This window comes from Leguminivora glycinivorella, chromosome 10 (assembly GCF_023078275.1).
Source record: "Leguminivora glycinivorella isolate SPB_JAAS2020 chromosome 10, LegGlyc_1.1, whole genome shotgun sequence".
Taxonomy (NCBI): Eukaryota; Metazoa; Arthropoda; class Insecta; order Lepidoptera; family Tortricidae; genus Leguminivora; species Leguminivora glycinivorella.
Window position 1 is genome coordinate 22411397 of NC_062980.1, and position 27570 is coordinate 22438966.

General features: G+C 35.6%; 1 protein-coding gene and 1 long non-coding RNA gene across 2 annotated transcripts in view; both read right to left on the bottom strand.

The window, feature by feature from the left end:
• The window catches only part of LOC125230082 (G-protein coupled receptor Mth2-like), a 190000-nt gene that overhangs the window by 68868 nt on the left and 93562 nt on the right, over window positions 1-27570 (bottom strand). The window lies entirely within an intron of this gene.
• On the bottom strand, window positions 16314-16777 carry LOC125230091. Its single transcript, XR_007177487.1, has 3 exons — window positions 16574-16777; window positions 16439-16525; window positions 16314-16327 (listed from the first exon to the last, which is right to left on the bottom strand). It is a non-coding gene; the product is annotated as an uncharacterized LOC125230091 (long non-coding RNA).

The window sequence follows — 27570 nt, forward strand, 5'->3', positions numbered from 1 at the left end:
ACTGTCTAAAAGAACAGAATCGAAAAACAGATGATGAACAGATGATTGGAGGCTGTCAATCGATCTGCAGTGGAAATAGTTGAGGAGTGCTGGCGTTGTTGGAGATTCATCGGTCTAATCCGGCAGTTTGCTCGAAATAATAGGCGGAATTTATTATTTGATGTAATTAAATGTGTACCTAATCGGTTTTGTGCAGTAAATTCTGTGAAATTGACATGGTATTTCATTGAAAGCTCTCATAAACAACTACGACGGGTCCTGACAACGGTTCTGGTATGATACGCCCACGATCCGACATACATAATATATCACTGTCATCACTAAATAAGTATAACCTACTATGTAAGTTCATAAATTCCGTATTCGATTATGACGCCATAGTTCGCACCCCTTATATTAATACCATATCTACCCATACCCGACACAATATGAACATATCTAGAACCTATTCTTAAAGCTACAACTTATGCTGAATACGTATAAAAGTCAGCAAAGTGGCCACAAATATCATTTAAATGTGCGAGCGAGACATACTGAGGGATCCGCAGGCTCAATTAAACGGCAAAGCAATTTATCAAGCGAGTTGAGACGGCATAATGCCGTGTTGACCGAGTACACATCAGATGGGGATATAACCCTCTGGGACACAGATCACTCACATGTTAGACGACGCAAGCGACGCCAACAAACTGGTTCCAGTTTGGCGAAAAAATGTAATACTTTAGTCACAAGTTTTTTTTTAAACAAAACAACTTAAAAAAAATAAACATACAAGTGATTTGTTTCACCGCAGTGACAAGTGTCGCCGAACGTGACGCTTCACCTGTTCAATAAAGAAATATTGACCCTTGGTTGTTACTTATCAACCCAGAAATAGGGCTAGAATATTCGGTGTCAAGTGTCAATGTCAATTTGGTGGTGGTCACAGGTATATATTTATCATTCTTTCCCGATGTTTTACAGTTGTTGAACAAGGTTTACTTGCGATGTGCGTAAGATGTCACTGCGATTGCATTACCGATCAGTCGGTGTCAAAACAATAAAAGTCGTCTGTGTCACTGACATATAAGATATATCGTTCGTTGAGTGACAAGCAAAACTCATTTATTGCCACCGCAAATATGTACATGTTTTTTTTCTTTTCTTTTTATTTTGGCACACACAGTCATTACAGAAGAGTTACATTGAATTGTATTACATTTTAAATAGACAATAGCTATAGCGAACTTCATAAGAACCAATGAAAATAATATTTTTGTTTAAATATTTTATAATAATTAGAGCGTTTTTCTTGTTTCCCAATATTACCTACAATTAACACTTTCGAAACCGGGCTCTACGCGGCGCTACGACATTTTCGCTACATACGGGGAAACCCATGTAATCGGCTACGCTTCTACGAGCGGTGTACCCGACAGTCGGGTTCTTGGTAGCGAAAGTGTTAAAGTTGGAATCGGACCGAGTGTGGATGTTTGCCTATATGATTATGTGACGGAGAGTCGGAAGATAATGTTATGGCATCCATGTGGCAAATAATCTACGACCCACCTCCACTTTGTACACAATTGCAAAAGCAACCCTATTTCCCAGATAATAAAAATCAACATTGCTTGTACACAGATGTGATGATTTGAGCGCTAGTGGAAATGAAATGAAATGCGTCGCTTGAGTGTCTCAGCTGCGGTATTTTACCAAACGTCGTATGTCTATACACGTTTCATAGCTACTTACGCCGTTTTAGTTTTGTGGTGGGTAGCAAATATTTGCGTTCTATTATCTTTGACACGAGGCAGGGAAGCAAGAGGGTATGAAAAGACGTGCAGTATTTTAGTGATGGCGAAGTATTCAGCAGAAGCGGGAAATACGGGATCGGGAGACATGATGAAAATGATTATCTGTTTCTCTGTCGAACTAATTAAATTATAGGATACCTTATACAAATTGACTGAGTCCCAGCATAGATTAAATATAAGAAGATCATACCACCAATTAAAATGCGACCGCCTAAGAATACACCACACATAGGATAGATGGCGCCACAAAAAAATGTCTTGTAGCTTTCGATTATACTTGTAGATGGCGTTAAGTGTCGCTTTTGAAATAGATTTTTGCCTCGAAAGTGACACTTAACGCCAATCTACAAGTAATCGATGGCAACAAGGCATTTTTTGTGGCGCCATCTCTGTGTGGTGTAGTATATCCGCGTTCTAATTCTTAGGCGGTCGCATTGTAAATGTATGGGATGGTATCTTCTTATATTTGATTTATGATCCCACGGTAAGCTCAAGAAAGCTTGTGTTGTGGGTACTTAAACAACGATATATTTAATACAAAAATACTTATATTATTACCTACATAGAAAACATCCATGACTGAGGAACAAATATCTGTGCTCATATGAGTTTTATTTACATTTTTTTATTTTGATTTTTTTAGGGAATTTTAGGTCAATTATCACGAGACAGAATCACGAGTACTTTCAATCTAACTGGGAGACAAAAAGTGTCCCAGAATTTCCATACATTTTTGTTACTTTCCTCTTTGGTTACCCCTCACAACATGTACGGAAAAACGAAATAAGAAAAAATCGTATGGGACAATTTTTTAACTACTAGGATTGAAAAAGCTAGTGATTCTGAGTAGAAATAGCATATATTTTTTTATAAAAGTGGCAAAAAAAAATGCTCATTTTTGGCTGTGCAAAATTGTATGTAACCTCAAGAGCCCGTAATGTTACTAAAATCGCATGCGAGTTCGCACGCCGTCAGGTTTAAGCCAGCCCGGTCATCATATTTTAACTGATGTTCTTATGGCCTTTTTAGGGTTCCGTAGTCAACTAGGAACCCTTATAGTTTCGCCATGTCTGTCTGTCCGTCCGTCCGTCCGCGGATAATCTCAGTAACCGTCAGCACTAGAAAGCTGAAATTTGGTACCAATATGTATATCAATCACGCCAACAAAGTGCAAAAATAAAAAATGGAAAAAAATGTTTTTTTAGGGTACCCCCCCCCCCTACATGTAAAGTTGGGGCTGATATTTTTTTTCATTCCAAGCCCAACATGTGATGTATTGTTGGATAGGTATTTAAAAATGAATAAGGGTTTACTAAGATCGTTTTTTGATAATATGAATATTTTCGGAAATAATCGCTCCTAAAGGAAAAAAAAGGTGCGTCGCCCCCCTCTAACTTTTGAACCATATGTTTAAAAAATATGGAAAAAATCACAAAAGTAGAACTTTATAAAGACTTTCTAGGAAAATTGTTTTGAACTTGATAGGTTCTGTAGTTTTTGAGAAAAATACGGAAAACTACGGAACCCTACACTGAGCGTGGCCCGACACGCTCTTGGCCGGTTTTATTTATTCTAAAATAGCTATTATTGAAAGTGATATGACTTACCTACTATAAAGTATAAATCGATGTAGGTACCAATACTCGTTCGCTTTCACCAATTGTAAACAAAACGGAACCGTCCAAAACAACGTCAGCCCACATCGGTATACAAAACTATCAGACACAGTGTTATGTCATTATACTTGTTCTGTACTGGAGAGGCTTTCGAACCATATATTTGACATCAGTTAAAGCCAGACCAGAAATATATGACTGAATCCTACACCGAGTCCGACGACGCAACGGAGCCACGCTGTTATGTCGTCGCCCAAATCTAATGTTTAATTTGTATTATTTATCGTGTGTATCTTGTTTTGTATTTTGTAGTTTCACAGTGCCTTAGTGTAAACTGTAATGCGCCATGTTGCGGAATTTCATTAGAACTATTTTTTCAGCTTTATGTCAACCAGAGCTTGTCATTTAAAGAGCGGTAAATTCTAAAAAGGTGGGGCTCACCTGCCAATTATCTTCATGAAATGCGTGCCTTGCACTGAGAGAAATTTGCATTGTGAATTTAACAAGTTCGACTTGTTGCGGTTTATCCGTCTGAATCAGCCAAACGTATGTTTAAAACAATGTGTCAAGTTGTTTTTATAAAATCGACTTGTTGATTCAAATATATTGCCGATTCAAATGACAAGTAGCTTGTTGTTTGAACCAAAGAGCACTGTAGGCGCTATTTAAACCAAAAAACTTGTTGAACGAACATGAAAACTGGTTGTATTTTCTCTCAGTGTGACGTTGGCAGTATCATCGACGAGCCAATGACACTTTAGGCAATTTAGGGGTGAATGTTTGATTCCCATCGAAAATTAGAATTTTTTAGTGCCAAGATTTGGTTGACCGTCCATATTTAAATATAATATACCTAATAATGTAATAAAGCCTCTTTATTCCTTTAAAAACAGAATAGTTTAAATAGTCATTCCATGATTAAATATAAATTAACATTCTTTGTCATGCTTTTAAATATAACATTGCAATTACAATTCAGTATCTATAAATATAATTGAATTAAGTATTGATTGAGAATATAATTTAATTTATTTGAATTTGTACATAATTATTAATTTATATCTGTATTATTATTTTGTTAAATATTTATTTAAGGACCTCTCTACGAGTGAAGGCCTCCTAATATATCGTTCCAATTATCTCTATCCATTGCTCTTAGAATCCAGTTTTTTTCAGCTGCTCTAACTATCTCGTCAGACCATCGTCCTTTCGGTTTTCGTGTACGTGTATTTAAATATAATTATAACTACTTATTAAAATACAAATGAAAGGGGAGTATGAATACTAATATACTTGAAATAACTACTAGTCAAGTGTCAATAGCTCATCAAATTGATTTCGAATCGGCGTCTATTCTTGAGTTCGAATGCCGCTTCTGGTATACAAACAGATCATAAGAATGTTTGCTCGGGCAGCAAACATCGGTCCGTAGACAAACTAAGATTGCTTGAAGACAACCATCGGAGTAAACAATGTATGTACACATGTATACCTGCTACCTAAATTTGGCTATTATACAATATACATCACTACATAGTATAAAACAAAGTCGCTTTTTCTGTCCCTATGTCCCTATGTATGCTTAAATCTTTAAAACTACGCAACGGATTTTGATGCGGTTTTTTTTAATAGATAGAGTGATTGTAGAGGAAGGTTTACATGTAGGTATAGTACCCGTGCGAAGCCGGGGCGGGTCGCTAGTAAATTATAAATAGCAAATGTTTAGACATGTACAAACATATGTTAATGTCATTAAAGTCATCATTATAGTAAAACTTAAGATAACATTTAAAGATAGTAATTCAGAGAGCGCTACTTGCTATATTATATTAGTCTCGTTATCGTAGCTAGCTATTTCTATCGCTCTTCCGTATTGGCGCGACAGAGCCAGAATGCGTTTCGTAGTTTACGATGCTAATAATTTAATGCATTAAGTATGGTATTAAGCGTTATCAATAATGGATAAGTACTTCATATTTTCTTCGCATCGGGTAAAACCTAAAAACCATAAGATTGCTGCAACGTGACTGTGTGCGAAGAACCCTTGGTCGCCCTTAACAAATAAACTCATTGAATTGCATCTATTTCGAAAACTTGCACGCCATCGTCTTCCGCTGCTAAGTCATAAGTACAAGTTTTTTTTTTTTTTTTTTTAAAGAAAAAAACACAGTTACATAGTACCTTAACTTAAATTTTCGCCAAACTGTGAGACAGTTTGTTGGCGTAGCGCTCAATTAAACTTTAAACTACATTAGATTAGGTACTTTACACTAAGATTAAGATAACAACATTGAAGTAGGTATATGTATAGCAATTGTCAGTCGACGATAACAAAAACTTTTTTTTTTAGTACAACAACCCATATTCCGAATTGAATACTTTTCAGCCAAATCGACCGAACAGCTTTTTTCTAACATTTTGTGCGGGGTTCTTTCTCTCTTTTTAGAATCGTCAATGTTCAAGAAAGTTTTATTCATAGTTGCTTTACAAGGGTAGGGCCCAGTTATCCTGTGAATAAGTCCCGCAACACCTGTTTGTGAAATACATAGGCGATCATAATTGCTCACAAATTAAAACTTTTTTAAATCGTTAACAAACATAGCGTTCTACTAGACAAACATGTTCTACAAAGTGCTAATTTATCAAAATAGCTCACCCACTTACCTGAAAACTTAAGCGTTAGAACCCCAAATAACAAATCGCTGTAAAACTTTAAAATGTTTTGTAAACTCGGAGAACAAACAACTGCTCCATTAGCGTTAATTGTATCGCGTGCTTCTCTGTTTACCACACACGTACTTTAACGCTTTTTTGGACCCAATTCGAATATTCTCTCAAAATATTCTTTCAGGCAGTGATACGATGCCGAATTCACGTGTCAATTAGTAAATTTGTTAGATAAAGCTATAGACACATCGACGTGAAGAAACGCGCGAGTTTTTACAAGCTTTTATTTAACTTGCCTTGTTAGTATGTTAGTTTGGGTCAACGTAGAAGCTAAATTTGACCCACTTCCCGATTTCCGATTGAGCTGAAATTTGGCACACATATATTATGTAAATTACGTGACAATGCAATATCATGGTATCATGGAGCTGATCTCATGATGAAGCAGAAAGGTACCATAAAGCAGAAAGGTATCATAAGCACTCTGTTATGAAACGTCCCTATCGAGTAAGGTTTTTAAAAACGTCTTGGAGAGCAGTAGATGACTGTTGAAAGAATGTATAGTCGATGATAAAAGCTTGTGCCAAAAATTACATTTTTGCAAAAAAAACTTATTTTTTACTTTAAAATACAATATCTTAACGTTTAATAAGACTTAGCACTGCTGTCCTGTCACGGTTGCTAGTTTAAATAATATTAGGTACAAATTAAAAAGGAATAAGGTAAAATTATATTAAATGCAAGTTTGACCAAACAAATTCTTCACTGCATTTGCTATGTCAAAGTGTAGCAATGTTATAAAACAAGTTAAAATGTTTTGTAAGCCCGTGAGAACAAACAAGCGCTCCATTAGCGATAATTGTGTAAGTCGCGTGCGCTTCTGTTTGGCCACACACGTACTTCAACACTTTGTACTTTGTTAGATAAATGTAATATCCGGGTAAATGTGTGGACACACTGGCGTTCAAAAATGCCTAGTAAAACTTCTAACGCGACTTACAACTGACAGCGTTGTTTCCGACTCGAATTTTGAAGAATTGCTAAAAATATGCTAATTTTTGAAGTGAAACTTTATAACTTTCAAGTTTATGTTTGTTTTTTGAATAATTTGAGCAATAAGCAATGTAATAGTAGGTACATTGTGCAACAACGGGAGGAAGTTGTCTGGTAACTCGAGTTTTTAAATCGCTCCGGCAAGCCGTCGCGATTTAACTTACTCTCGTTAGTAATATTCATACTTCCCGAGTTACACACAATGTTTTTCATCACACTTGCATTATAAAAAATATGCAAAAAGAGTTCAATACAGTACTAGCAATTTCTTAATTCCCTAGGGAGAACGATTTTTCTATAACTCACGCTTCGCCTGTGTACAATAGCACATTTTATTTATTTAATTTTTATTGCACAAAAGAAAAATCTTGCAGTACAAAAAGGCGGACTTAATGATTTAAAGCATTCTATACCAGTCAACCTCGAGGCTAAGCAGAGAGACACTGAGCGGTGCTACAATTACAACAGTAAAATCAAAACAAAGGAAATAAAAGAAAGCACACTAAATAAACTAAACATAAGTACACATAATGTATAATTTACAAATACATATACATACATATAATCATATATACCAATATATACCAATTTAGTATGCGAGTGTGATGGAATAGTACATTGTGCAACAAGGGGAGGAAGTTGAATATTACTAACGAGAGTAAGTTAAATCGCGACGGCTTGCCGGAGCGATTTAAGGACTCGAGTTTGTAATATTCATACTCCCCGAGTTACACACAATGTTTTTCATCACACTCGCAATGTAAAAAAATTGTAAATAGATGTAAAAAAGCTAAGTACGGTACAAGAGATTTCATTATTCCCTTGGGAGAACGATTTTTCTATAATCCACGCTCCGCCTGCGTGCAAAAGCACATTTAAAGTGCGGGTGTGGTGAAATAGTTATTTGTTTTACAAGGGGGCAAAGTTGTTGTTTAACCGCACGTGCCAATATTGATACCCGAGCAAGCGAAAGATTCCAATATTGAACCGCGAGCGTAGCGAGTGGTTCAAAAAGTGGAATCTTGAGCGTTGCGAGGGTTTCAAGGCACGAAGGTTAAACAAACTTTGCCACCGAGTGAAACACAAAATTTTTCACCACACCAACACTATGAAAATATGAACTGTAAAACATCAAAATAAATAAAATACTTCAATTTATTTAACGTTTAGGATTCAAAATCATCATTTATACGTGAATTCCGACACCCAGCTTTAGACATCAAGTTAAAATTTGGATGAAATTACTTTGCACTCTTGTGGATAAAATGCAATTTTGCTATCTGTTTTCAAATAGCAAAGAAAGCCTTTATCAGTTGGTGTGGTGAAAAATATTTTAAACAGTAAAAAGATGGAAGTAACTAAACGCAAAAACGCGACAGTCACTTGACAGAATGTTTTAAGGTTATGTTACGAAGGTACACGAGGGACTCCACGCATTTTTTTTTCTCAGCAACTTCAAATGAAATCAAAAAATCGTCATTAGGAGCACTTACGGAATCCATAGCAGGATTTCATAAAATCTTTATTATAATCACCGAAACTATGATTGCAGTAGCAATCCCTTACATAATTTACAACCTCTTTGAATACATCTACGCAAGCCCTTTATCACACTTAAAGTTGTATAACTCGTACTTAAGGTAACATGCGTAACGTATCGCGTAATAAGTGGTTAGAGCAACAATATTACCTGTGATGTCGGGTCCACACCTACCGTGCCTGTATTTACTTAAATGTAATTTGTTGGCCAAACTATATACATATTATATCCATAGAGGAATAAGTAAGGGAAGAGTTGTAACTCCATACATCAGTAAATGCGGGTTATTTGTATAGGCATAGTTGAGTGACATCTAGCGACAATCACGCGTCAAATAGCGTGAATTATCACGTGAAACTGTTCAAGCTTCAGTGGCACTCTTAGCGAAGGGCTTTAGAAAAAAAACTAAATTGTGACATTGCAATGAGCCTCTCGTCTTTGCCACAATTGATACTATCCCAGTCAACTTCTACGACACCCGCGGTAAAGGGGGTGTTGACATTCTTACCTATGTATTCTTATCTATGTATGAAATTGTGAATAAAATGCCTTTTTAGTTTAAGTATGTCTTATAATAGCTTTTGTCCGTGTCTTCATGTTCATAAACTTACCTACCTTATTAGCTCCAATAACCTAAAGGCAACTATGCGAAAAGCACTAGTATAGTAAGTAGACTACGAGTATTCTCAGGAAATACATTAAAATGACGGCAATTTATCGAACGAGCCCACATAAACTGTACCAACCCTCGGGCCTATAACCATTCCTACAGTTCATGCTAGACTTGTTATCATACCATGTTGAGTGCATGCCATGTTGACTTCGGAGTTATTACCTGAAATAAAAAAAAAACAGTATTTATTAGTAAAATTGCTAACGAGATATTATAATACAACACTATACATAATATTATATTCATTACAACATAAGGTACCCATAACAATACTGTCAAAATCTAAGTACCTACCATAATTATTATTATGGACCTTGTTTGTCTGGAATGCGTTTTTTTGAGCCGCAAGTACATTAAGATTTGTTTATTGGGTACTTATTCAACCGTAAAATTTTACATAAAATTAATAAGTAAAATTTTTAACATACACTTTACTTAAAAATATCACGAAATACATTTTACGCCATTAATATCGTAACTGGAATATGTAAAAAAAAACTTTAGAGCCTAGCAAAAAAGAGTATAAATTAAAAAGTAACAATATCGTATCGTTCTTTTCAAATCGATTTATGTAAGAAAATGGAACGATAACACTAAGTAGATAAAACCAATTTTTAATTTCTACGCGTTTTTGCCGAGCTACAATAATAAGGTACTATGCGGTAGGTGTGAACCCGACGATCGTAATTCAGAGATTAATAGCATTCGGACTCAATCTGTCCGGATTGACTGTCCGGAACTGGTTCCGATATGACTGATGGCGGAATTATCCTGCACTTATGTCCGATCCACTTATTTTGAATCCACTTATCGGATAATATGGCTTATCATTACGTAGCTATGTCAAATGAGTAGTTGGGAGATCATTTCTTTGAGCTGCATTCTCTGACTGCTTGCAAATCTCTTGTGTCTGGAGCTATAATGTGCACTGACATCCGATCCACTTATTTTGAATCCACTTATCGGATAATATGGCTCATTATTACTTAGCTATACATATTTAACGGTTGTGAGGCCATTTCTTTGATCTGCATTCTATGACATTGCGTGTAACTGTAGTGTCCAGAGCTAGAATTGAACCAGCGTCCTCTGTTTGCTGCCATCCGGTCATGGTACCATGGATCAAAATTTTCAAATAGATGACAGTGAATAAAAATCAAAACATAAAGCAAAGTGTGTGACAAGTTATCTTGAAATATGTAATACAAAATAAATTATTTTTTTAGAAAATTTTCTATTTAGAATGTTCTTTGAGTATTACAACTAGGGCATGCTCCCGGTATTTCCCGGTTCTCGATTTCCCGGGAAATCCCGGTAATTTTATGGTTGCGAAAGAACCATGACTAATGGTTTGCAAGCAATGTTGCAAATTGCATTAATTGCAATAATTATTATGTTTATCTTGTCAGATTCAACTTTGCTAATGATTTACAAATATTAGGAGCAGCTCTTCTTCTCTTCTTTTCAAAATATCCGATTTATTTATTTTTTAATTGCATCTGCATTTTTATTTGTGCAATGGCATTATTAATATTTGTAAATCATTAGCAAAGTTGAATCTGACAAGATAAACATAATAATTATTGCAATTAATGCAATTTGCAACATTGCTTGCAAACCATGGTACTTCCTTATATAACGTAAACAAACCACAGTAAGGTATAGGGCAAACATTTTTTAATAATTTCTAATCCAATGAGCTAAATTCTCTCAAAACACACAGTTTTTGAATTTTTTTGGTATGGAACTTTAAAAATTCTAAGAACCGGGAAAGAACCGAGACTCCCGGTTCAAGTCCACTTAGAACCGGGAAATAAAATTCTTGAAACCGGTCCGATTCTGCATGCCCTAATTACAACGAATCCGTCATTTCGTTAACCGGTTCATATAGGTTTTTAATAGTTCTTTTTTCTATTTCTTTAAGAACCAAGAAAGTCAAAACGTCATAAACAACAATTTAAATAATATTCTTAATATCAGATTAACGGAACTACAAAACGTTTATGCTTTTAATCTGTCAAAATCATCAACTTTCAGAACTAGAGTGGCAATTGACCTTTTACAATCTCATCAGTACTAATAGTTTTTGGTTATAAGTAACTGTTAGAAATAATTTTACTCATAAGAAGCTTATAATAAGTAGTCAGGTTTGACACTGAGGTTGGAAACTTAGGGTTGACCATGCACTGTTATTGTTTTCGATATTAACAATGTACTAAAGAAAATAAATCAAAATTGTAATTTTCGCAACCTGCTCCAAAAGTGAAACCTAATAAAGCCAGAGAAACGATAATTACTATTTCTTTTTTTTTAATAGTATCCGATTTTATACACATCAAATCACGAAAAAGCTTTCCCATGAAAAAATGTAAGGTCAAGCAGCGAAAAAATTAGGAAAATAAGATGTTTTTCTCGTGGTTTCGGTTTTGCTCCGTATTCAATTACTTACACAAGTAAATAACTTAATTCCATTACCAAAGCAATCCAAAACTTTCATTAAATAAACTCTATTGTATAAACAAGAGTTAAGAAATGTAAAATGAACTTTCCATTTCAGTTTCCACGACTCCTAATCCAAACTTTTAGCCTTTTATATTCACTTTTAACTTTAATTACTTAAATCTACAATTGTAAGAGAGCTTAATTTTATTTATAGCTGAATTTAGCCATTCATGAAACATACTCGTATTTTGTTAAGACGCTACAGGAGCGAAAATTGAAAGGAGCCCCACTTTCAATTTGGGAATTTCAGTTAAATATACCAGTGTTATTAACTAGATTTATCGAGAAAAAAAATTGTCCACTAAAAACAACTCAGTTAAAAGAATAGATATTGCGAAAAAATCTTTAAAAACCGGCCAAGAGCGTGTCGGGCCACGCTCAGTGTAGGGTTCCGTAGTTTTCCGTATTTTTCTCAAAAACTACTGAACCTATCAAGTTCAAAACAATTTTCCTAGAAAGTATTTATAAAGTTCTACTTTTGTGATTTTTTTCATGTTTTTTAAACATTTGGTTCAAAAGTTAGAGGGGGGGGGACGCACTTTTTTTTCCTTTAGGAGCAATTATTTTCGAAAATATTAATATTATCAAAAAACGATCTTAGTAAACCCTTATTCATTTTTAAATACCTATCCAACAATATATCACACGTTGGGGTTGGAATGAAAAAAAATATCAGCCCCCACTTTACATGTAGGGGGGGTACCCTAATAAAACATTTTTTCCATTTTTTATTTTTGCACTTTGTTGGCGTGATTGATGTACATATTGGTACCAAATTTCAGCTTTCTAGTGCTAACGGTTACTGAGATTATCCGCGGACGGACGGACGGACGGACGGACGGACGGACGGACGGACGGACGGACAGACAGACATGGCGAAACTATAAGGGTTCCTAGTTGACTATGGAACCCTAAAAACGAGGTTCCGCTCTCGACTATTTCCTCCTTCAAAACTTAATCAATCGCAACAAAATTTGAGAAATTGAATATTAATGAAAATATAATCAGGTGTCGGACCGTTTAGTTTCTTTGGCTAACCAACCTTGAGTGAGTATCACACCTTTTTTTGGATCACATCTCCGATTTTGATAAAAATTGGTTGGCTGATAGAGTCCATGATGCTGAGCAAGATCCACTAGGTTTCCCAAAATGTCCTATGTAGTTTGTATGTGTCGACGGAAAGTTTCCAAAATTCTGAAATTTTCACATACAAAAACTTCGGAAACTTTTCATACTTTGTATGGACAATTCTATGGATGGAACCTTTCCATTTCATAAATTTAAATTCCCTTTATCGTATTCGTGAAAGTTTCGTGAATTTTTCAAGAAATTTAAGATTTTTTTAGAAAGTTTCCGCAACTTGCACATCACTATAAGTACCTGCTCAATTTTTAGTGGCAACCCTAACGAAGTAACGGAGACCGAGCTCCTCAGAGCTCAATCAGCCGTCCAGTGGGAAGTAGCGATAATCTTCGTCTTATTAACTCTAGTGCCCCACATTTTCTCTCATCGGCATCTCATTCTAGAAGAGCTTCGTTCAATATCATGGGCAATAGCATTTTATCCTTGAGATTAGACTTGTGATTTTCTATCCGTATAGTAAAGACGGTCAAGCAAATTATTGTCACTAATAACCACAAAATCTAAATTTTGAAAAAACCCCCGACCGCGACGTAATGGACCGATTTTCATGTTTAACATGGTTAAGAACACTCCCGACTAACGCAGCTTTCAGACAGACAGACAGACAGACACATCAAACTTATAACACCCGGTTGTTTTTGCGTCGGAGGTTAAAAAAGAAAGCGAATTTTTCAAAATCAAAAAATATTTAATAAAATAATTTGATTTGTTCCCTACATCGAATTTTTAAAATTTAGAGTTCGCCGGCGCGTGCCTTCCTAAACCTTGACGTTGGCGGAATCATCGACGAGTTATAACACTTAAAAAGTATTGAAAATGTAGGGTTTATTGTCAATAGAAAAAAAACGCCCATTTTAGTGAAAGATTTGCTTGGCCGTCTATAATTGAAATGTTTTGTCATATAATTTATAAATTAACAATTCGTTGATTGTGTAGAGTCTCCTCGGAAAGAGAAGAGTCGTGGAATGTTCCAATACATTTCACCACTCGTCTCTATCCGACTAGACTTTACAACAAAATAGCCATTCTAATTTTTTGTATAATAGCCATAATAGCCCATTTCTAATAGCCATTGCTTATTTCATCGGTTTAGAAAAAAAGTAAACCTCTTTGATTAGAATACAAAGTTCCACGTCGCAATTACCCCTACATTGTATCCCAACTTTACCCCTCAACTATTCAAATAACATCCAACTCCCATTAACTTCTCAACCGAAGCACTTAATTTTAGTACCGCGGTATCTAAGGCCGTCATTTCATCGGACGAACCAATTTATGTTCTTAGAACCATTTACAATATAACTTGTGACTTTTGTATCTTGACCCCGGTTTTAAACAAACATTTATACCGTATTTTACCAGCAAGTGGGCTTTTTTCAAAGGAGCGTAATCTTACATGGTTAATATTTAAACTTAAAAGCGTAATCTTACACGAGCCCTCCAGAATACCTCGACGTGTCTTGCTAGGTGCAGTCGCGTATGCTAAAAGGAACGTTGGAAGACCGATGCTACGCTTCAAAGACTGTGTTAAGCGAGATATGTCTGCATTTCAAATCGACCATCAAGCCTGGGAAACCTTAGCTGAAGACCGAGGTCAATGGCGAAAGCGTGTTGTGGAGGGGAGAGGGCTATGCGACGAAGCCTGGTTTAATGCTTTAGATAGTAAAAGGTGTCGTAGAAAGCAAACCGAGACTAGAACCTCAGGTGGTATGAGTTTCCTCTGCCAAAAATGTGGCAGGTCGTGCCGCTCGCGAATCGGCCTCCACAGTCACCAAACCCGTTGTCGAAGCAGCAATGTGTAAATCGTCTGTAATAGACGCAAAGGCCTGTGACGATGAATCTTACACGGTTAAAAGCGGTTGGTTAGCTTAAAAGCGTAATCTTACATGGTTAATATTTAAAGGTTTGTTTACATTGTTCACAAATTCTATTGACGGCGACTTTAACCATGCCCTTAATATAATCAATACTTAGATAAAAAAAATTGCAAACTTTCTAACAAAAATTGTATTGCCAGAAATATACAGCACAGACACTTATTAAGTGAGCGTTTCTTTTTTTTCGCCACTTTTATGAAATGTGATATTTTTGAAAATAAAATAATTATGCTACTTCTACTCAGAATCACTAGCTTTTTCAATCCTAGTAGTTAAAAAAATTGTCCCATACGATTTTTTCTTATTTTGTTACCATTTTCCGTACATTTTTTGTGGGGTAACAAAAGAGGAAAGTAACAAAAATGTATGGAAATTGGAAATTCTGGGACACTTTTTGTTTCCCAGTGAGGTTGAAAGTACTCGTGATTCTGAGTACAATTGACCTAAAATTCCCTAGAAAAATCAAAATAAAAAAATTGCAAAAAAAAAGATATACTCAAGTAAGGGCAATGACAGTTCACGAGTATTAGAGATGTGAGTAATGACAATCACGATGTGGACGCAGTACATTGAATTTTCGACTTTGGAAAAATAGTTTTGTAGTTAATTTAAATAACTATGATTTGCTGATATGCGCAAGCGATTGCTAATTCATATAATTAGAGGTATTATTGGTTTTAATAAATGCCCGCATGGTGGTAACTGACTGTACAGTATGGATGACACATACATTAGTTTAAATACCTATTCGTAGTCTACGTGACAATTGTTTACGGCGTAGCGGATGAAATAAAAACTATTTGTGTCGCACCAATACAGAATAGTGACAGAGAGATGTCTACCATGGGTACGTATCACAATGTCTAAAGTTAAAAAACCTAACGTTAAATGACCTACGTTCAAAATACCTAAAATCAAAATACATAATGGTGTTTCGACCGAAATTCAAAATACCTAAAGTTTAAAAAGGTGCATATTATAATGTCTAAAATAAAAAAACTAACGTTTAATGACCTACGTTCAAAATACCTAAAATTAAAAAAACGAACGTTAAATGACCTACGTTCAAAATACCTAATGATCAAATCCAAAAAGCAAAAATGTCTAATAAAAGGGGCTTAAATAACCCTTGAATCGTCTACAGACAATTAATCGAATATTATTTCAAAGACAACGTTTCAAATAATTTCATCGACAGTTCATATCATAGAATGATCGATACAAGTCAAATTAAACCGTGGACTTTTACTTCGTAGATAACTTATTCCGAGTATACTTTATATCGTGGTATTTTGGTTTGAGTTTTTTCATTTCATTTTGTTTTACATTAAATAATATTTATTACGCGTAATATTATTTCAATTGTGTAATTGTGTATACCTAAGTATTTCAAATATTTCAATTGTTAATTATTCTAAAATTTTACAATTTGTAAATTATTTGTTTTTATGTTTGGTCACAACCTAAGTGACACATTTGTACTTTGCTACGCCCTTATCAGGGTCCATGTATGTAATACATATGTATCGTATGTGGTACGCTAATAAATTCTTTTATTCTATTCTATTCTATACTAACGTAACCTTCTTCTAGCCTAACCTAAACCTATTTTAAAGGTCGTGCGTTGATGTGTAGGGTCGCAGTTCTAACCTAACCTAAACCTACTCTGTAAGCCGTTCTTTTCTGTGTGATCGCAGTTCTAACCTAACCTACTCTGTAAACTGTTTGTTTTTGTGTGTGGTCACAGTACTAACCTAACCTAAACCTAATCTGTAAACTGTTTTTGCGCGTGGTCACAATTCTAACCTAACCTAGACCTACTTTAAAAGCCGTTCGTTGTTGTGTAAGGGCGGAGTTCTAACCTAACCTAAACCTACTCTAATATAGGATTTAAACCAATCGGGTTCCCTCTATTTGGCATACCTTTAATTGTCCGAAACGATTTTCGCATAACAGACTTCGCATAATCGATTTTCGACGAATGTTAATTTGGCAGAAAACTTATTTGACATAATATAAAATAATACTAATATTACTTTATATGAAAATGAGTTCATGTAATACTTTTTACGCCGATTGTTTTTTATGAATAACATTGATTTGAAAATTGTATTTTGAATATTTCTTAAAAAGAGTCGGTTAGGTTAGGTTAGAACTGCGACCTCAAGAAATACAATATTTTGTTAAGAATGCACGAATGTCGGTTAGGTTAGGTTAGAACTGCAACATCAATATAGTAGTATTAGCTATGATAAAAATTCTGCGTGATAAATGTCGACAAAACAATGTTATGCATAAAAACCACTCGACGAAAAACCTTTATGCACAACATATATTCGAACCAACAAAAATATGCCTAGATAAATTATGCGTAACTGTACTATGCTTAAAATTTATACTTCAATATGTTACCCTCTTTTACGCTCGCGGAACCTACCCTACTACTTCGGTATTTTGACCGGTTAATCATTTTAGGTATTTTGACCATAGGGTATTTCAAATGTTGGTGTATAAAATTTAGGTTACATAGTTTTTGGTATTTCAAACATTAGGTATTTAGTCCGATAGGTATTTTAAATTTCGGTGATTCGTGCGTAGGTGTAACTTGCTTAGGTATTTAAAATCATTAGGTATTTTGATTTTAGGTATTTTGAACGTAGGTCATTTAACGTTAGGTTTTTTAATTTTAGACATTGTGATACGTACCCGTCTACCATATACTAATGGAGCGTCAACGAAGCCCGTTGGCTATGGTATGCACCCTGTTAATGGTGCTCAATGATCGCACACAGCTAAAAAAGTATTACGTATAAAACTAAACGAACCACGCAGCGTATCACGCGTTGATAATGGATGTAATTTAGTCTGTGGAACTATGACTCATTCGGTAATAACCGCGCGAGCATTTTTTGCAACGTTCATGGCAAATCGTGACTTAATCTATTTTTAAAGAGTTCGAATACCGATTTAGCAAACGGAACTCAGTAGCGTAAGTTCCGCTTTACAGTTTATTGACTCTTAGTTAAGTCATTTGAACATAGATGAAATGGTATGAATAATTAAATACATTCAAACATTACTGATTTATCCCCTCTATCCGTTACTTACTATACATGCAGTATAAATGTATATTTTTATTAATTTTAACTTAATAAATAATCGTAAGAATATTTAACGATTAATTTTAAAGTCTCCTAAAAAAGCCGTACGAAATTACTAACAAACAACTTTCCATAATTTACACGATTTTGTTAGGTCCTGCAACTGCAGTGGGCTATTTCACCACAGTGACATTAACACTTGACAGTGACACTGACAATTGACAACGTTTCAAAAGACATATTGACCGGGATATAGACCTTTTTGATTTTTGTCGAGCTCCCGATATTTCGACACAGTTTGCATGCATCATGATCACGGAAAACTGACGAAGGCGGGTGGATGTTAAAGTCGCATAGACAGCAACAGAACATATATTTAATTTATGATAGAAGTGATAGAACTCAATTTCGTCGGCTTCTCGCGTGTCGTTTCTCAATGTACATTGAGTAAGAATTATCTCATAGGTAAGCGTGATCCACCGTAGACCGCATCATCACTTACCATCAGTGGCCCGTTTCTCGAAAGGTACAAGCCTTGTATTACAAGTGTGTTTCCATGACAACCTATACGATTTGACAGTTCGCGCACTTGTAATACAAGGCTTGTACCTTTCGAGAAACGGGCCACAGGTGTGATCGTGGTCAAACGTCTACCTATTCATACTAAAAAAAAAAAGAATTATGAAAGGTTGCAATTTGGAACATCAAAGCAGTGAGCCTTCTGTACCTGTACTATTCTATTAATCTTAAACCCCTTTATGTTTCAGTCTAGGCATTTTAAGGAGCTTACCGTCAATATTAATTAACTTTGCGTAAATTCGTACCACAATAGCCAACAAGTGCAGCTAATAGGCTGATATCTCGTTAGCTGAAGCCGTATTAGCATGATTAAACAAGTCTAATTAACGCCATCATGTTCCCAAAATGACGGTTATAAACCGATAATACTGTAGGTATAAAGGGTTATACAGAGTGGTTTGGAAAAGTGGTGCTAAACGGATTTTTTTTAAACCAAAATTTTATAACCATTTTGAAGTGGAACTTCAAATTAGACTTCCAACTGACAGCGTTAAACTTTTAACGCTCAGTGTTGCCAAGTCAAATTTGGAATACCCCTTCCTATTTTCATTTGCACATTACGAAGTTTCACTTCTTGCAGAGGAACTCCACACACTATTTTTTAATCTTAATCACATTAAAAATATACTTATTAAGACATGGGTAATCAATAATGATTGTAATACTTACAGAATTATTACACAAAGTCCTCACATTACTCAATAAAATTTGTGTTGTGTGTACGGACAATGTGATGTCGTTCTTGAGACGACGGGAGTTTAGTTAAAAGTTAAAAACTTAGTTGTATCAAAGAGGATCGAGTATTATAAAGAGTTACTGTCAAAGTAAAAAATGTAATCATAGTGCATAGACTGCCATCTCTTGACACAGGCTTAAAACTGTTGAACCTCAGTTTTGACAAATTGGCCCATATTCTTAGCTTGATATGTGTTAAAATGTCAAATATTAATATTAGCGCCATCTAGCTGAGCGTACCCCAAAGGTGTAACGACATCTAGGCCACCGTACCTTTTTCTGTAGGGTACGGAGGTACGTTTTTTTCTTAGACTTTATCTGTCTATACGGAGTTATATATGTCTTTGGTTGTACGCAATTAAGTCCTGTTTAAGTATGAGTTAAAATCAGTTACTATTTATTGGATACGCAACGGAGCGTCACCGATTGTACTCTTGGCTACAGGCTGCTCATAAACGCCATCTAAAACGAGAATTGCCGTAATTTCAATGTTGTTCAAACAATAGGTGAGCTACAAATGAATCTGGTATTTCTTTGTCCGACCGACAAAAGCCAGTGCGATTAATTTGTCGCTGAAATCGGTTTGAAGCTATGCAGAGAACCTGTTGTGAGATATTCGCTATTTTAGCACGCTTTGGATTTGTGCTGTCATAATTGTAATAGCAATATTCGCCATGATGATTTTGAATGTTTGAATAGTTGCAATAATCACCCAATATTATGTTTGTACAAATAGATAGGGCCACCAAATAGAGATGCGAAGAAAACTGTGATTATTTAGGTACATACTTTTAATTATAGCCCGAAATGTCAGCGTAGGTCTATTGTATAACTAGGGTAATTTGATAGAAATAGAAACATTTTTTATTCATGGCAAAATAATACAAAAAAGATACATAAATACAGATCAACAACAGAGAATTATTTACACACATAACATCACAAAAAGGTAACAAGTATATTTGCCACGAAGATGGTCCTGACTCAGCATGGTGTTAGCCTGGGTGGCCAACGCTGGTTTTCCGAAAGTATACACATTACAAAGGAAATTACTTATATCATATAGAAAAAGTATATAATTTAAAATAAGTTGACAACAGCATACATAAACAATAAACATTTTTAGAACATTAGAATCTATAAATAGAAAAACGGAACGATGACTAAAGTTTTAGTCGTGAACGCAACCAAATCTGAATGAATTTGTTTTTGTATGACTCCACAAAGTGCACGGAGTCTATCCGCCGCGATCACTCATGCCTCATGAATCTCATGATGTCTCGCGATGTCGCGACATGACTCGAAACATGTCATCAATCCGGCGTCCGTATATTCAAATAAATATTGGGGGACACCTTACACAGATCAACCTAGCCCCAAAGTAGTCCCCCTATCTCCATCCATTTTTTAGGACCAAATTTGCCTCATGCAGAAAGGCATAGGTGAATAACCTTTACTTATACATATCACTTATTTCTTTACAAAATCTTATATACGCTTTACGCTAATTGCAATCATTAAGGCCCGTCCAGATAATTGAGAATGAGAGCGACGTATCGAGGCTAGCGGTCTCTTTGGCAAACTCACTGATAACACTGATTTAAGATACCATTTGGGAGGTAAAATAACGATTTTATCAATGTCGTTTGATTACTCTCGGCATTTAAACCATGACTTAAAAGGTGGTGGAATTCGTTAAATTATTGCAATAATTATCGTTTTCTGTCGTTAAATAAGTATAATATTCACTAAGTAAATACTTACCTATATGTGTATTGAAGGAAATATGTAAAGATGACTCTGAATAAAACAGGACGAAAAGATAGGACGGGCCGATGTGTGGTCTCCTGACTTCTCCTATATACATTGCTCCGTCTCATCCTGTTCCGTTCTAGCATAAGTCATCCTTTAGTTTTCTGATACTAAATTAATGATATATAATTAACTAGCTTTTTCCCGCGGCTTCATCTCTCCAGGCTCTCCGGAAATCGTTAGAGCTGTTTCCGAGATCGCCGGTAGGTATGTAGATATTAGATAGATGTACAAAAATTGCTCGTTCAAGGTATCCACACTTATACTATACTATATCTACTATATACTATAATATTATAAATGTGAAAGTGTGTATGTCTGTTTCTTTGTCCGTCTTTCACGGCAAAACGCATCGACGAATTGACGTGTTTTTTTTAAGTGGAGATAGTTGAAGGAATGGAGAGTGACATAGGTTACTTTTTGTCTCTTTCTAGCGCGAGCGAAGCCACGGGCAAAATCTAGTTGATTACATATGTAGACAGATAATTAATTATGTTAACAGTTGTCGCCGTTCATAGTGTATGTATGTACTTAATACGATTTCACCTTGTCATGGTGTCAATATTGATTACACTGCGTAGTGAGACAAGGTACAAAGTGAACTGAAATCTAATATGGTGACAACCTTGATTATATCTATGGTACCTTTCTTATGTAACCTTGTCTAACTTCGTTTCTTTTGTGTCTTTGTACTACAGTTTTTGTTAGCTGTAATTTAGGCCTAGTATGCTTGACTTATATGTATAATATGCCAACTATGTTTTTTATTTGTACTTCAGAATTGTCTGTTCATTTCGTTTCAATGAAAATTATGTCCTTAAACAACTGTCGTGGCGTCGTTGATCGGGTCGCCACTTTTCCGAATGAAGGTTGAGGGAGGCGATGGCTGAGATACGCGTCATACTCGTGAACGGGTGCTGTCTGTGAAGACCGGTCTGTTTAAGCTTACAGGGTTATTATACCTAATAAATAACATTCATTCTGATTTATATTTCATTAGGACACTTTGTTCGGTTCTCGTTTGTTTCTTTTCTTTTAGTAAAATAATATTTTGATTACCTATACGATTTTCAAAAACGACGGGGTGTTATAAGTTTGACGTGTCTGTCTGCCTGTTTGTCTGTCTGTCTGTCTGTCTGTCTGTCTGTCTGTCTGTCTGTCTGTCTGTCTGTCTGTCTGTCTGTTTGTGTGTGTGTCTGTCTGTGGCATCGTAGCTCCCGAACGGATGAACCGATTTAGATTTCGTTTTTTTTGTCTGAAAGCTGAGTTAGTCGGGAGTGTTCTTAGCCATGTTTCATGAAAATTGGTCCACTATGTCGCGGTCGGGGGTTTTTTCAAAATTTTAATTTTTTGGTTAGGTTATCGTAAATATGACCAAGGTATTTCCCTGCTTGTACCCTGCGTACCTGGTATAGGTACCTGATTGAAATGCACTTACATTTTCTATTTTTGATAATCGAAACTTATTCGGTAACAAGATTAAGAACACGAATGACACATACTCATATTACCTTACACATGTTCAACGCAACATTTTATCAACTAGCATGACTAACAAGACAAATAGCAGCAATCATCAAAGCAGTCATCCTTCACACAACTCTCATTAATCTTATGTGATTCGGAGTTCGGAGGAGCCAATCGTCATCGGTTGAATCATTTCGCTAGAAAGAACATGATTGATATTGGGTTGACAGTCAATTGTTCATTTAGCTCATTAAAGGGGCCCATCGGCTATTTGTTTCTCCAGTTGACCTTGAGAGTTCTTTGGTACTGTAACTTTTTACTTCTGGCAGGCCTTCTGGCGAACAGGCCCCTTGGATATCGTTTATATACCTACCTACTCTGTCAAACAAGTCTGTCAGTAAATAAGAACAAAGAAAACTATATGCATCCTTTTCTTTAGGGTGCTAGAGAAAAGGATACCTATAGTTTTCTTTGTTCTTATTTACTGATAGACTTGTTTGAGAGAGTATATTTTGTTTCTTCAGTCGACCTTGATAGTTCTTTAGTACTGTAACTTTTTACTTCTGGCACGCCTAATGGCGAGCGCTTGGATATCGTTTTGATATTGGATGGAAGCTATACAAGCTAAGTAATATTAATTAATACCACATCGAAAGACTATACAGGATGAAATAAAAGGAATCGTTCAAACTTTGCAGAGTGACTTTTGAGGTCATAATGCACAACTTTTACTATGGAGCCAATGCCGAAATCGCAAAAAAAAATTCGCTAGTTCATAAAAATGAGCTAGTTCATAGATTTTTTTTTGCGATTTCAGCATTGGTCTCATAATATTGGGTTGGTAAGAAAGTAATGAGCGATCGATTGAATTCCACATAAAATTTTTGAGAGAGTTCTAGAATCTTCTATGGTCGAAAGTATATAAAGGGCGAGTCGCACAGTTTCTCGTCAGTCATTCACTAGCTGTCGCCGAGCTAATATAAGGAAGAAAATGGACGAATTAAAAGTGCATGTAAGGCATTGCTTACTATATGAATTTCAGTCTGGCCATTCAGCCGCCGAAGCAGTGCGTAATATATGTCAGCGTGTTGCTCCTGAAGTTGTGTCTGAGGCCACGGCGAAACAATGGTTCCAGCGGTTTTGTAGTGGCGACTTTTCATTATCAGATCAACCTAAGTCGTGTCGACCGGTGAAGATTGATGTAGCCAAATTAAAAACCTTAATTGAAGGAGATCCGAGGCTAACGAGTCGTACTCTTGCTACCGAGTTAGGCTGCTCTCATGTCACCATAGAAACACATTTACACGAGTTGGGAAAAAACTACAAATACAGTGTTTGGATACCGCACGAACTTGATAGAGATCAACTAAACCGCCGTGCCGATATCTGCATACAACTTCTGTCTTTTCGTCGCACATTCAACTGGTTGGACCATCTTATCACTGGAGATGAAAAATGGGTCTTATATATAAATCACACACGCAAACGTCAGTGGCTAGCTCCAAACGAAAAAGGAATAGAGGCACCAAAAACAGAGCCTCACCCGAAAAAAGTTATGCTGTCCGTTTGGTGGGATATTCATGGTATTATTCACTGGGAACTCCAACCAAGTGGAATGACTGTTACCGCATCAGTATACTGTAATCAGCTTGAAAATTTAAACCAAAAAATCTGTCAGAATCGTCCACAGCATGCTAAAGTTTTATTCTTACACGACAATGCTCGCCCACACATTGGAAAAGTGACTCGGCTAAAGCTATTGGAGCTAGGTTGGAAAGTGATACCTCATCCACCGTACTCTCCAGACTTGGCACCTACGGATTACGCATTGTTCAGATCGCTAAGCAATGCCTTGAATGAAAAAAAGTTCGATGATCAAGCCCATCTACGACAGTACATAGCTGAGTTTTTTGAATCTAAACCTAAGAACTTCTTCGGCGATGCTATTCATTCTTTACCAGAACGATGGAGACAAGTAGTAGATAACGAAGGCCGTTATATTTTTGATAAATGATTAAAATAATAAATTAAATAAAAATTACAATATTGGTTATGATTCGCTCATTACTTTCTTACCAACCCAATAAAAGTTTTTGCCTCAAAAGTCACTATGCAAAGTTTGAACGGTGTTTTTTATTTCACCGTGTATACGTTCAGATGTTTTGCATGACACCTGGAAGAAATCGCTCTTCAGCTGTTTAAATGTCCTACACCTACTCTATTTTTTTTTTCTTTTTTATATCTACTCTGCCGTAATTTCTATACTATGTCTGTGAGAAGTGAGCAATATAATTATAGTTTTCTTTTTAACTAAGGTGCATTAGGGTAATTACGAATGACAGAAATGCTGGGGTAATTTCGAAAGGGGAATCTTGATATGATGGAAATAATGGTGTTTTTTTACGACTTTGAAATTAGACGACTTTCGAAATTACCCTATGCATCTTACGTATTTGTAAACATTCAAATATTTCTGAAGAAGTTTTCAAAACATGTAATTACTTATAAATAACTTTATTAAAACTATAAAATGTGACGACCGGTCTGAGTCATGGATGTTTTCTATGTATATATGTACATATGTATCTATCTATTTAAGTATGTTTTTATCTGATTTATGTACCTCTGTGATTTTGACTTAAATACTAATTTACTTCTCAACTACTAGTTTCAAGAGTAAGTTTAAGTATGTATATCGTCGCTTAGCACCCATAGTACATACAAGCTTTGTTTAGTTTGGGGCTAAGCTGATCTGTGTATGGCGTCCCCAATATTTATTTATTATTTATAAAATCTTTCAAAGTACTATAAAGCAAAATCAGATTTCAGAATTCCAAATCCCGCTCTTCTCAAAAGACGCCCTAGGGACGGAAACGGGGCATTACCGGTATCAGCCTCACATTGTTGTTACTGCACCGGTTTATCGGTTAATGCATCTACAAATGTATATGTTATGATTTCTTGGCTATCTTGCTATAAGAAGAAAATTGTATGGAGTAAACAATACTTAGGTAATATAATAGTACATTGTGCAACAAGGGAGGTAAGGGGGTCATTAAATACGAGTGTCCTGAATTGATATATTCACGACAGCCGCAGGCTGGAGTGAATATAGACACGAGTATTTAATATCCTTACCTCCTGAGTTACACACAATGTTTTTCATCACATTTGAGAGAAAAATCCAAAAAAAAGTCATAAGGCAAAACCTTCAAAGCAAAGACGGCGCAAAGATCAGTAGCGTATCTTCATCTATATCAGATTATTCATATTAAATTCCATTGTGTTTGATAACAAACACTTTTTGAACGAAAACAAACTCGAAAATCCTGCATATTAATTTAGATGCAATGTTCAAAAAAGCATATAAATCATATAATTGAACTAAATTTTCACTTATTTATCATTCATTCATTAATTTTGATTTGTTGTACTCTTCGTTGCTAGGCAACGGTGGGCGCCTCGCGCTGGCACACGGTCAATCGCGAGTCGAGAACATATTGTCAGATTGTAAATTATAACGATTTATCTGAGTTAAATTTAGGAAATAAATGCAAAACACGCTGAAATAATTCTAAAACATAAAAAAAATGCATTTTTCATACCGTATAATATCTTTTATAGCTTAATAGTTACATTTTGGTTGTGTAACAAAAATCCTTGGCTGATTAAAACATCCTTTGCCTGGAGTATTGTACGGATTGTATTAATTTTTAAAACTAAATCCATTATTCCCTTGGGAATAAAATAGTACATTATGCTTCAGTACACGTAGACGCAATGATACCTATAAACAGCAAATGTGATGAAAAAATACTTTGCTTGCCATTTCTTGGGGTTCTAAATGTTATAGTACGGCTACTTAACCGGAGCGGAGCTAGTCCGTAGTCGCTCTCGTGTAAATATAAACTTTTTAACAAAAAATAAAACCGCCTTCAAAAATAAGCGCGTTACAAAACACGGAGAAACTAAAAAGTCAAAAATAATAAACCTTTCAATTCAGATTTCTTATCGTATTGCAATAAGCTAAACATCCAAATTATAAACAAATCAATTATTTTTGTAGTCGGTACCAGACCTATTCGTCGCCTTGCTATTGCCTGTTTGCCCCACCCAACCATACACAGGCTGGTACCGACTCCAAAAATAATTGATTTGTTTATAATTTGGATGTTTAGCTTATTGCAATACGATAAGAAATCTGAATTGAAAGGTTTATTATTTTTGACTTTTTAGTTTCTCCGTGTTTTGTAACGCGCTTATTTTTGAAGGCGGTTTTATTTTTTGTTAAAAAGTTTATTTATTTGTTGATTTTTAGTGGTTCCTAGTGATATTATATGTATCAGTCTGAATACATGTACAGTAGTGAAAGAATTATCCTTTAACTCCTAACCATTGAGGAGTTGACCTTCCATCATCAGCTCAGCCACATAAAATTATTACCATCAGACGTAAATACTGGTGTACCTTTGAAAAATAGACTAAAAACATTACATGTGCCTATAACATTTGAAGAGTTCCCTCGATTTCTCCAGGATCCCATCATCAGACCCTGACATGGTGCCAATGGGACCATCTCGGGGTTATACCGGTTCAATCAAAAAAAAAATTTTGAAAATCGGTCGACGATTCTCGGAGATATCGAGTAACATACATACAAAAAAAAAATAAAAAAAAAATAAAAAAATAAAAAAACATTCAGTCGAATTGAGAACCTCCTCCTTTTTTGAAGTCGGTTAAAAAGAGAGCGAGCGAATTGTAGCTCATATCAGGGTGGCTAGCCGAATGGCACAATCGCTCACGAAACGCTCACGAAACGAAGCGCTAGTAGATATCTATCTCTGTCGCGCTTGCGTATTGGCGCGACAGAGCCAGCGGCGTATCGCTTTCGTTTGGCGTCGGAGAAATGCCATTCGGCTACGGGGCCAGATCTATGCTACGAACATTACAACAGCTGACCGTTCATCCTTCAAAACGAAATGTAGGCATCATTTTGTTACATATCTAACGAC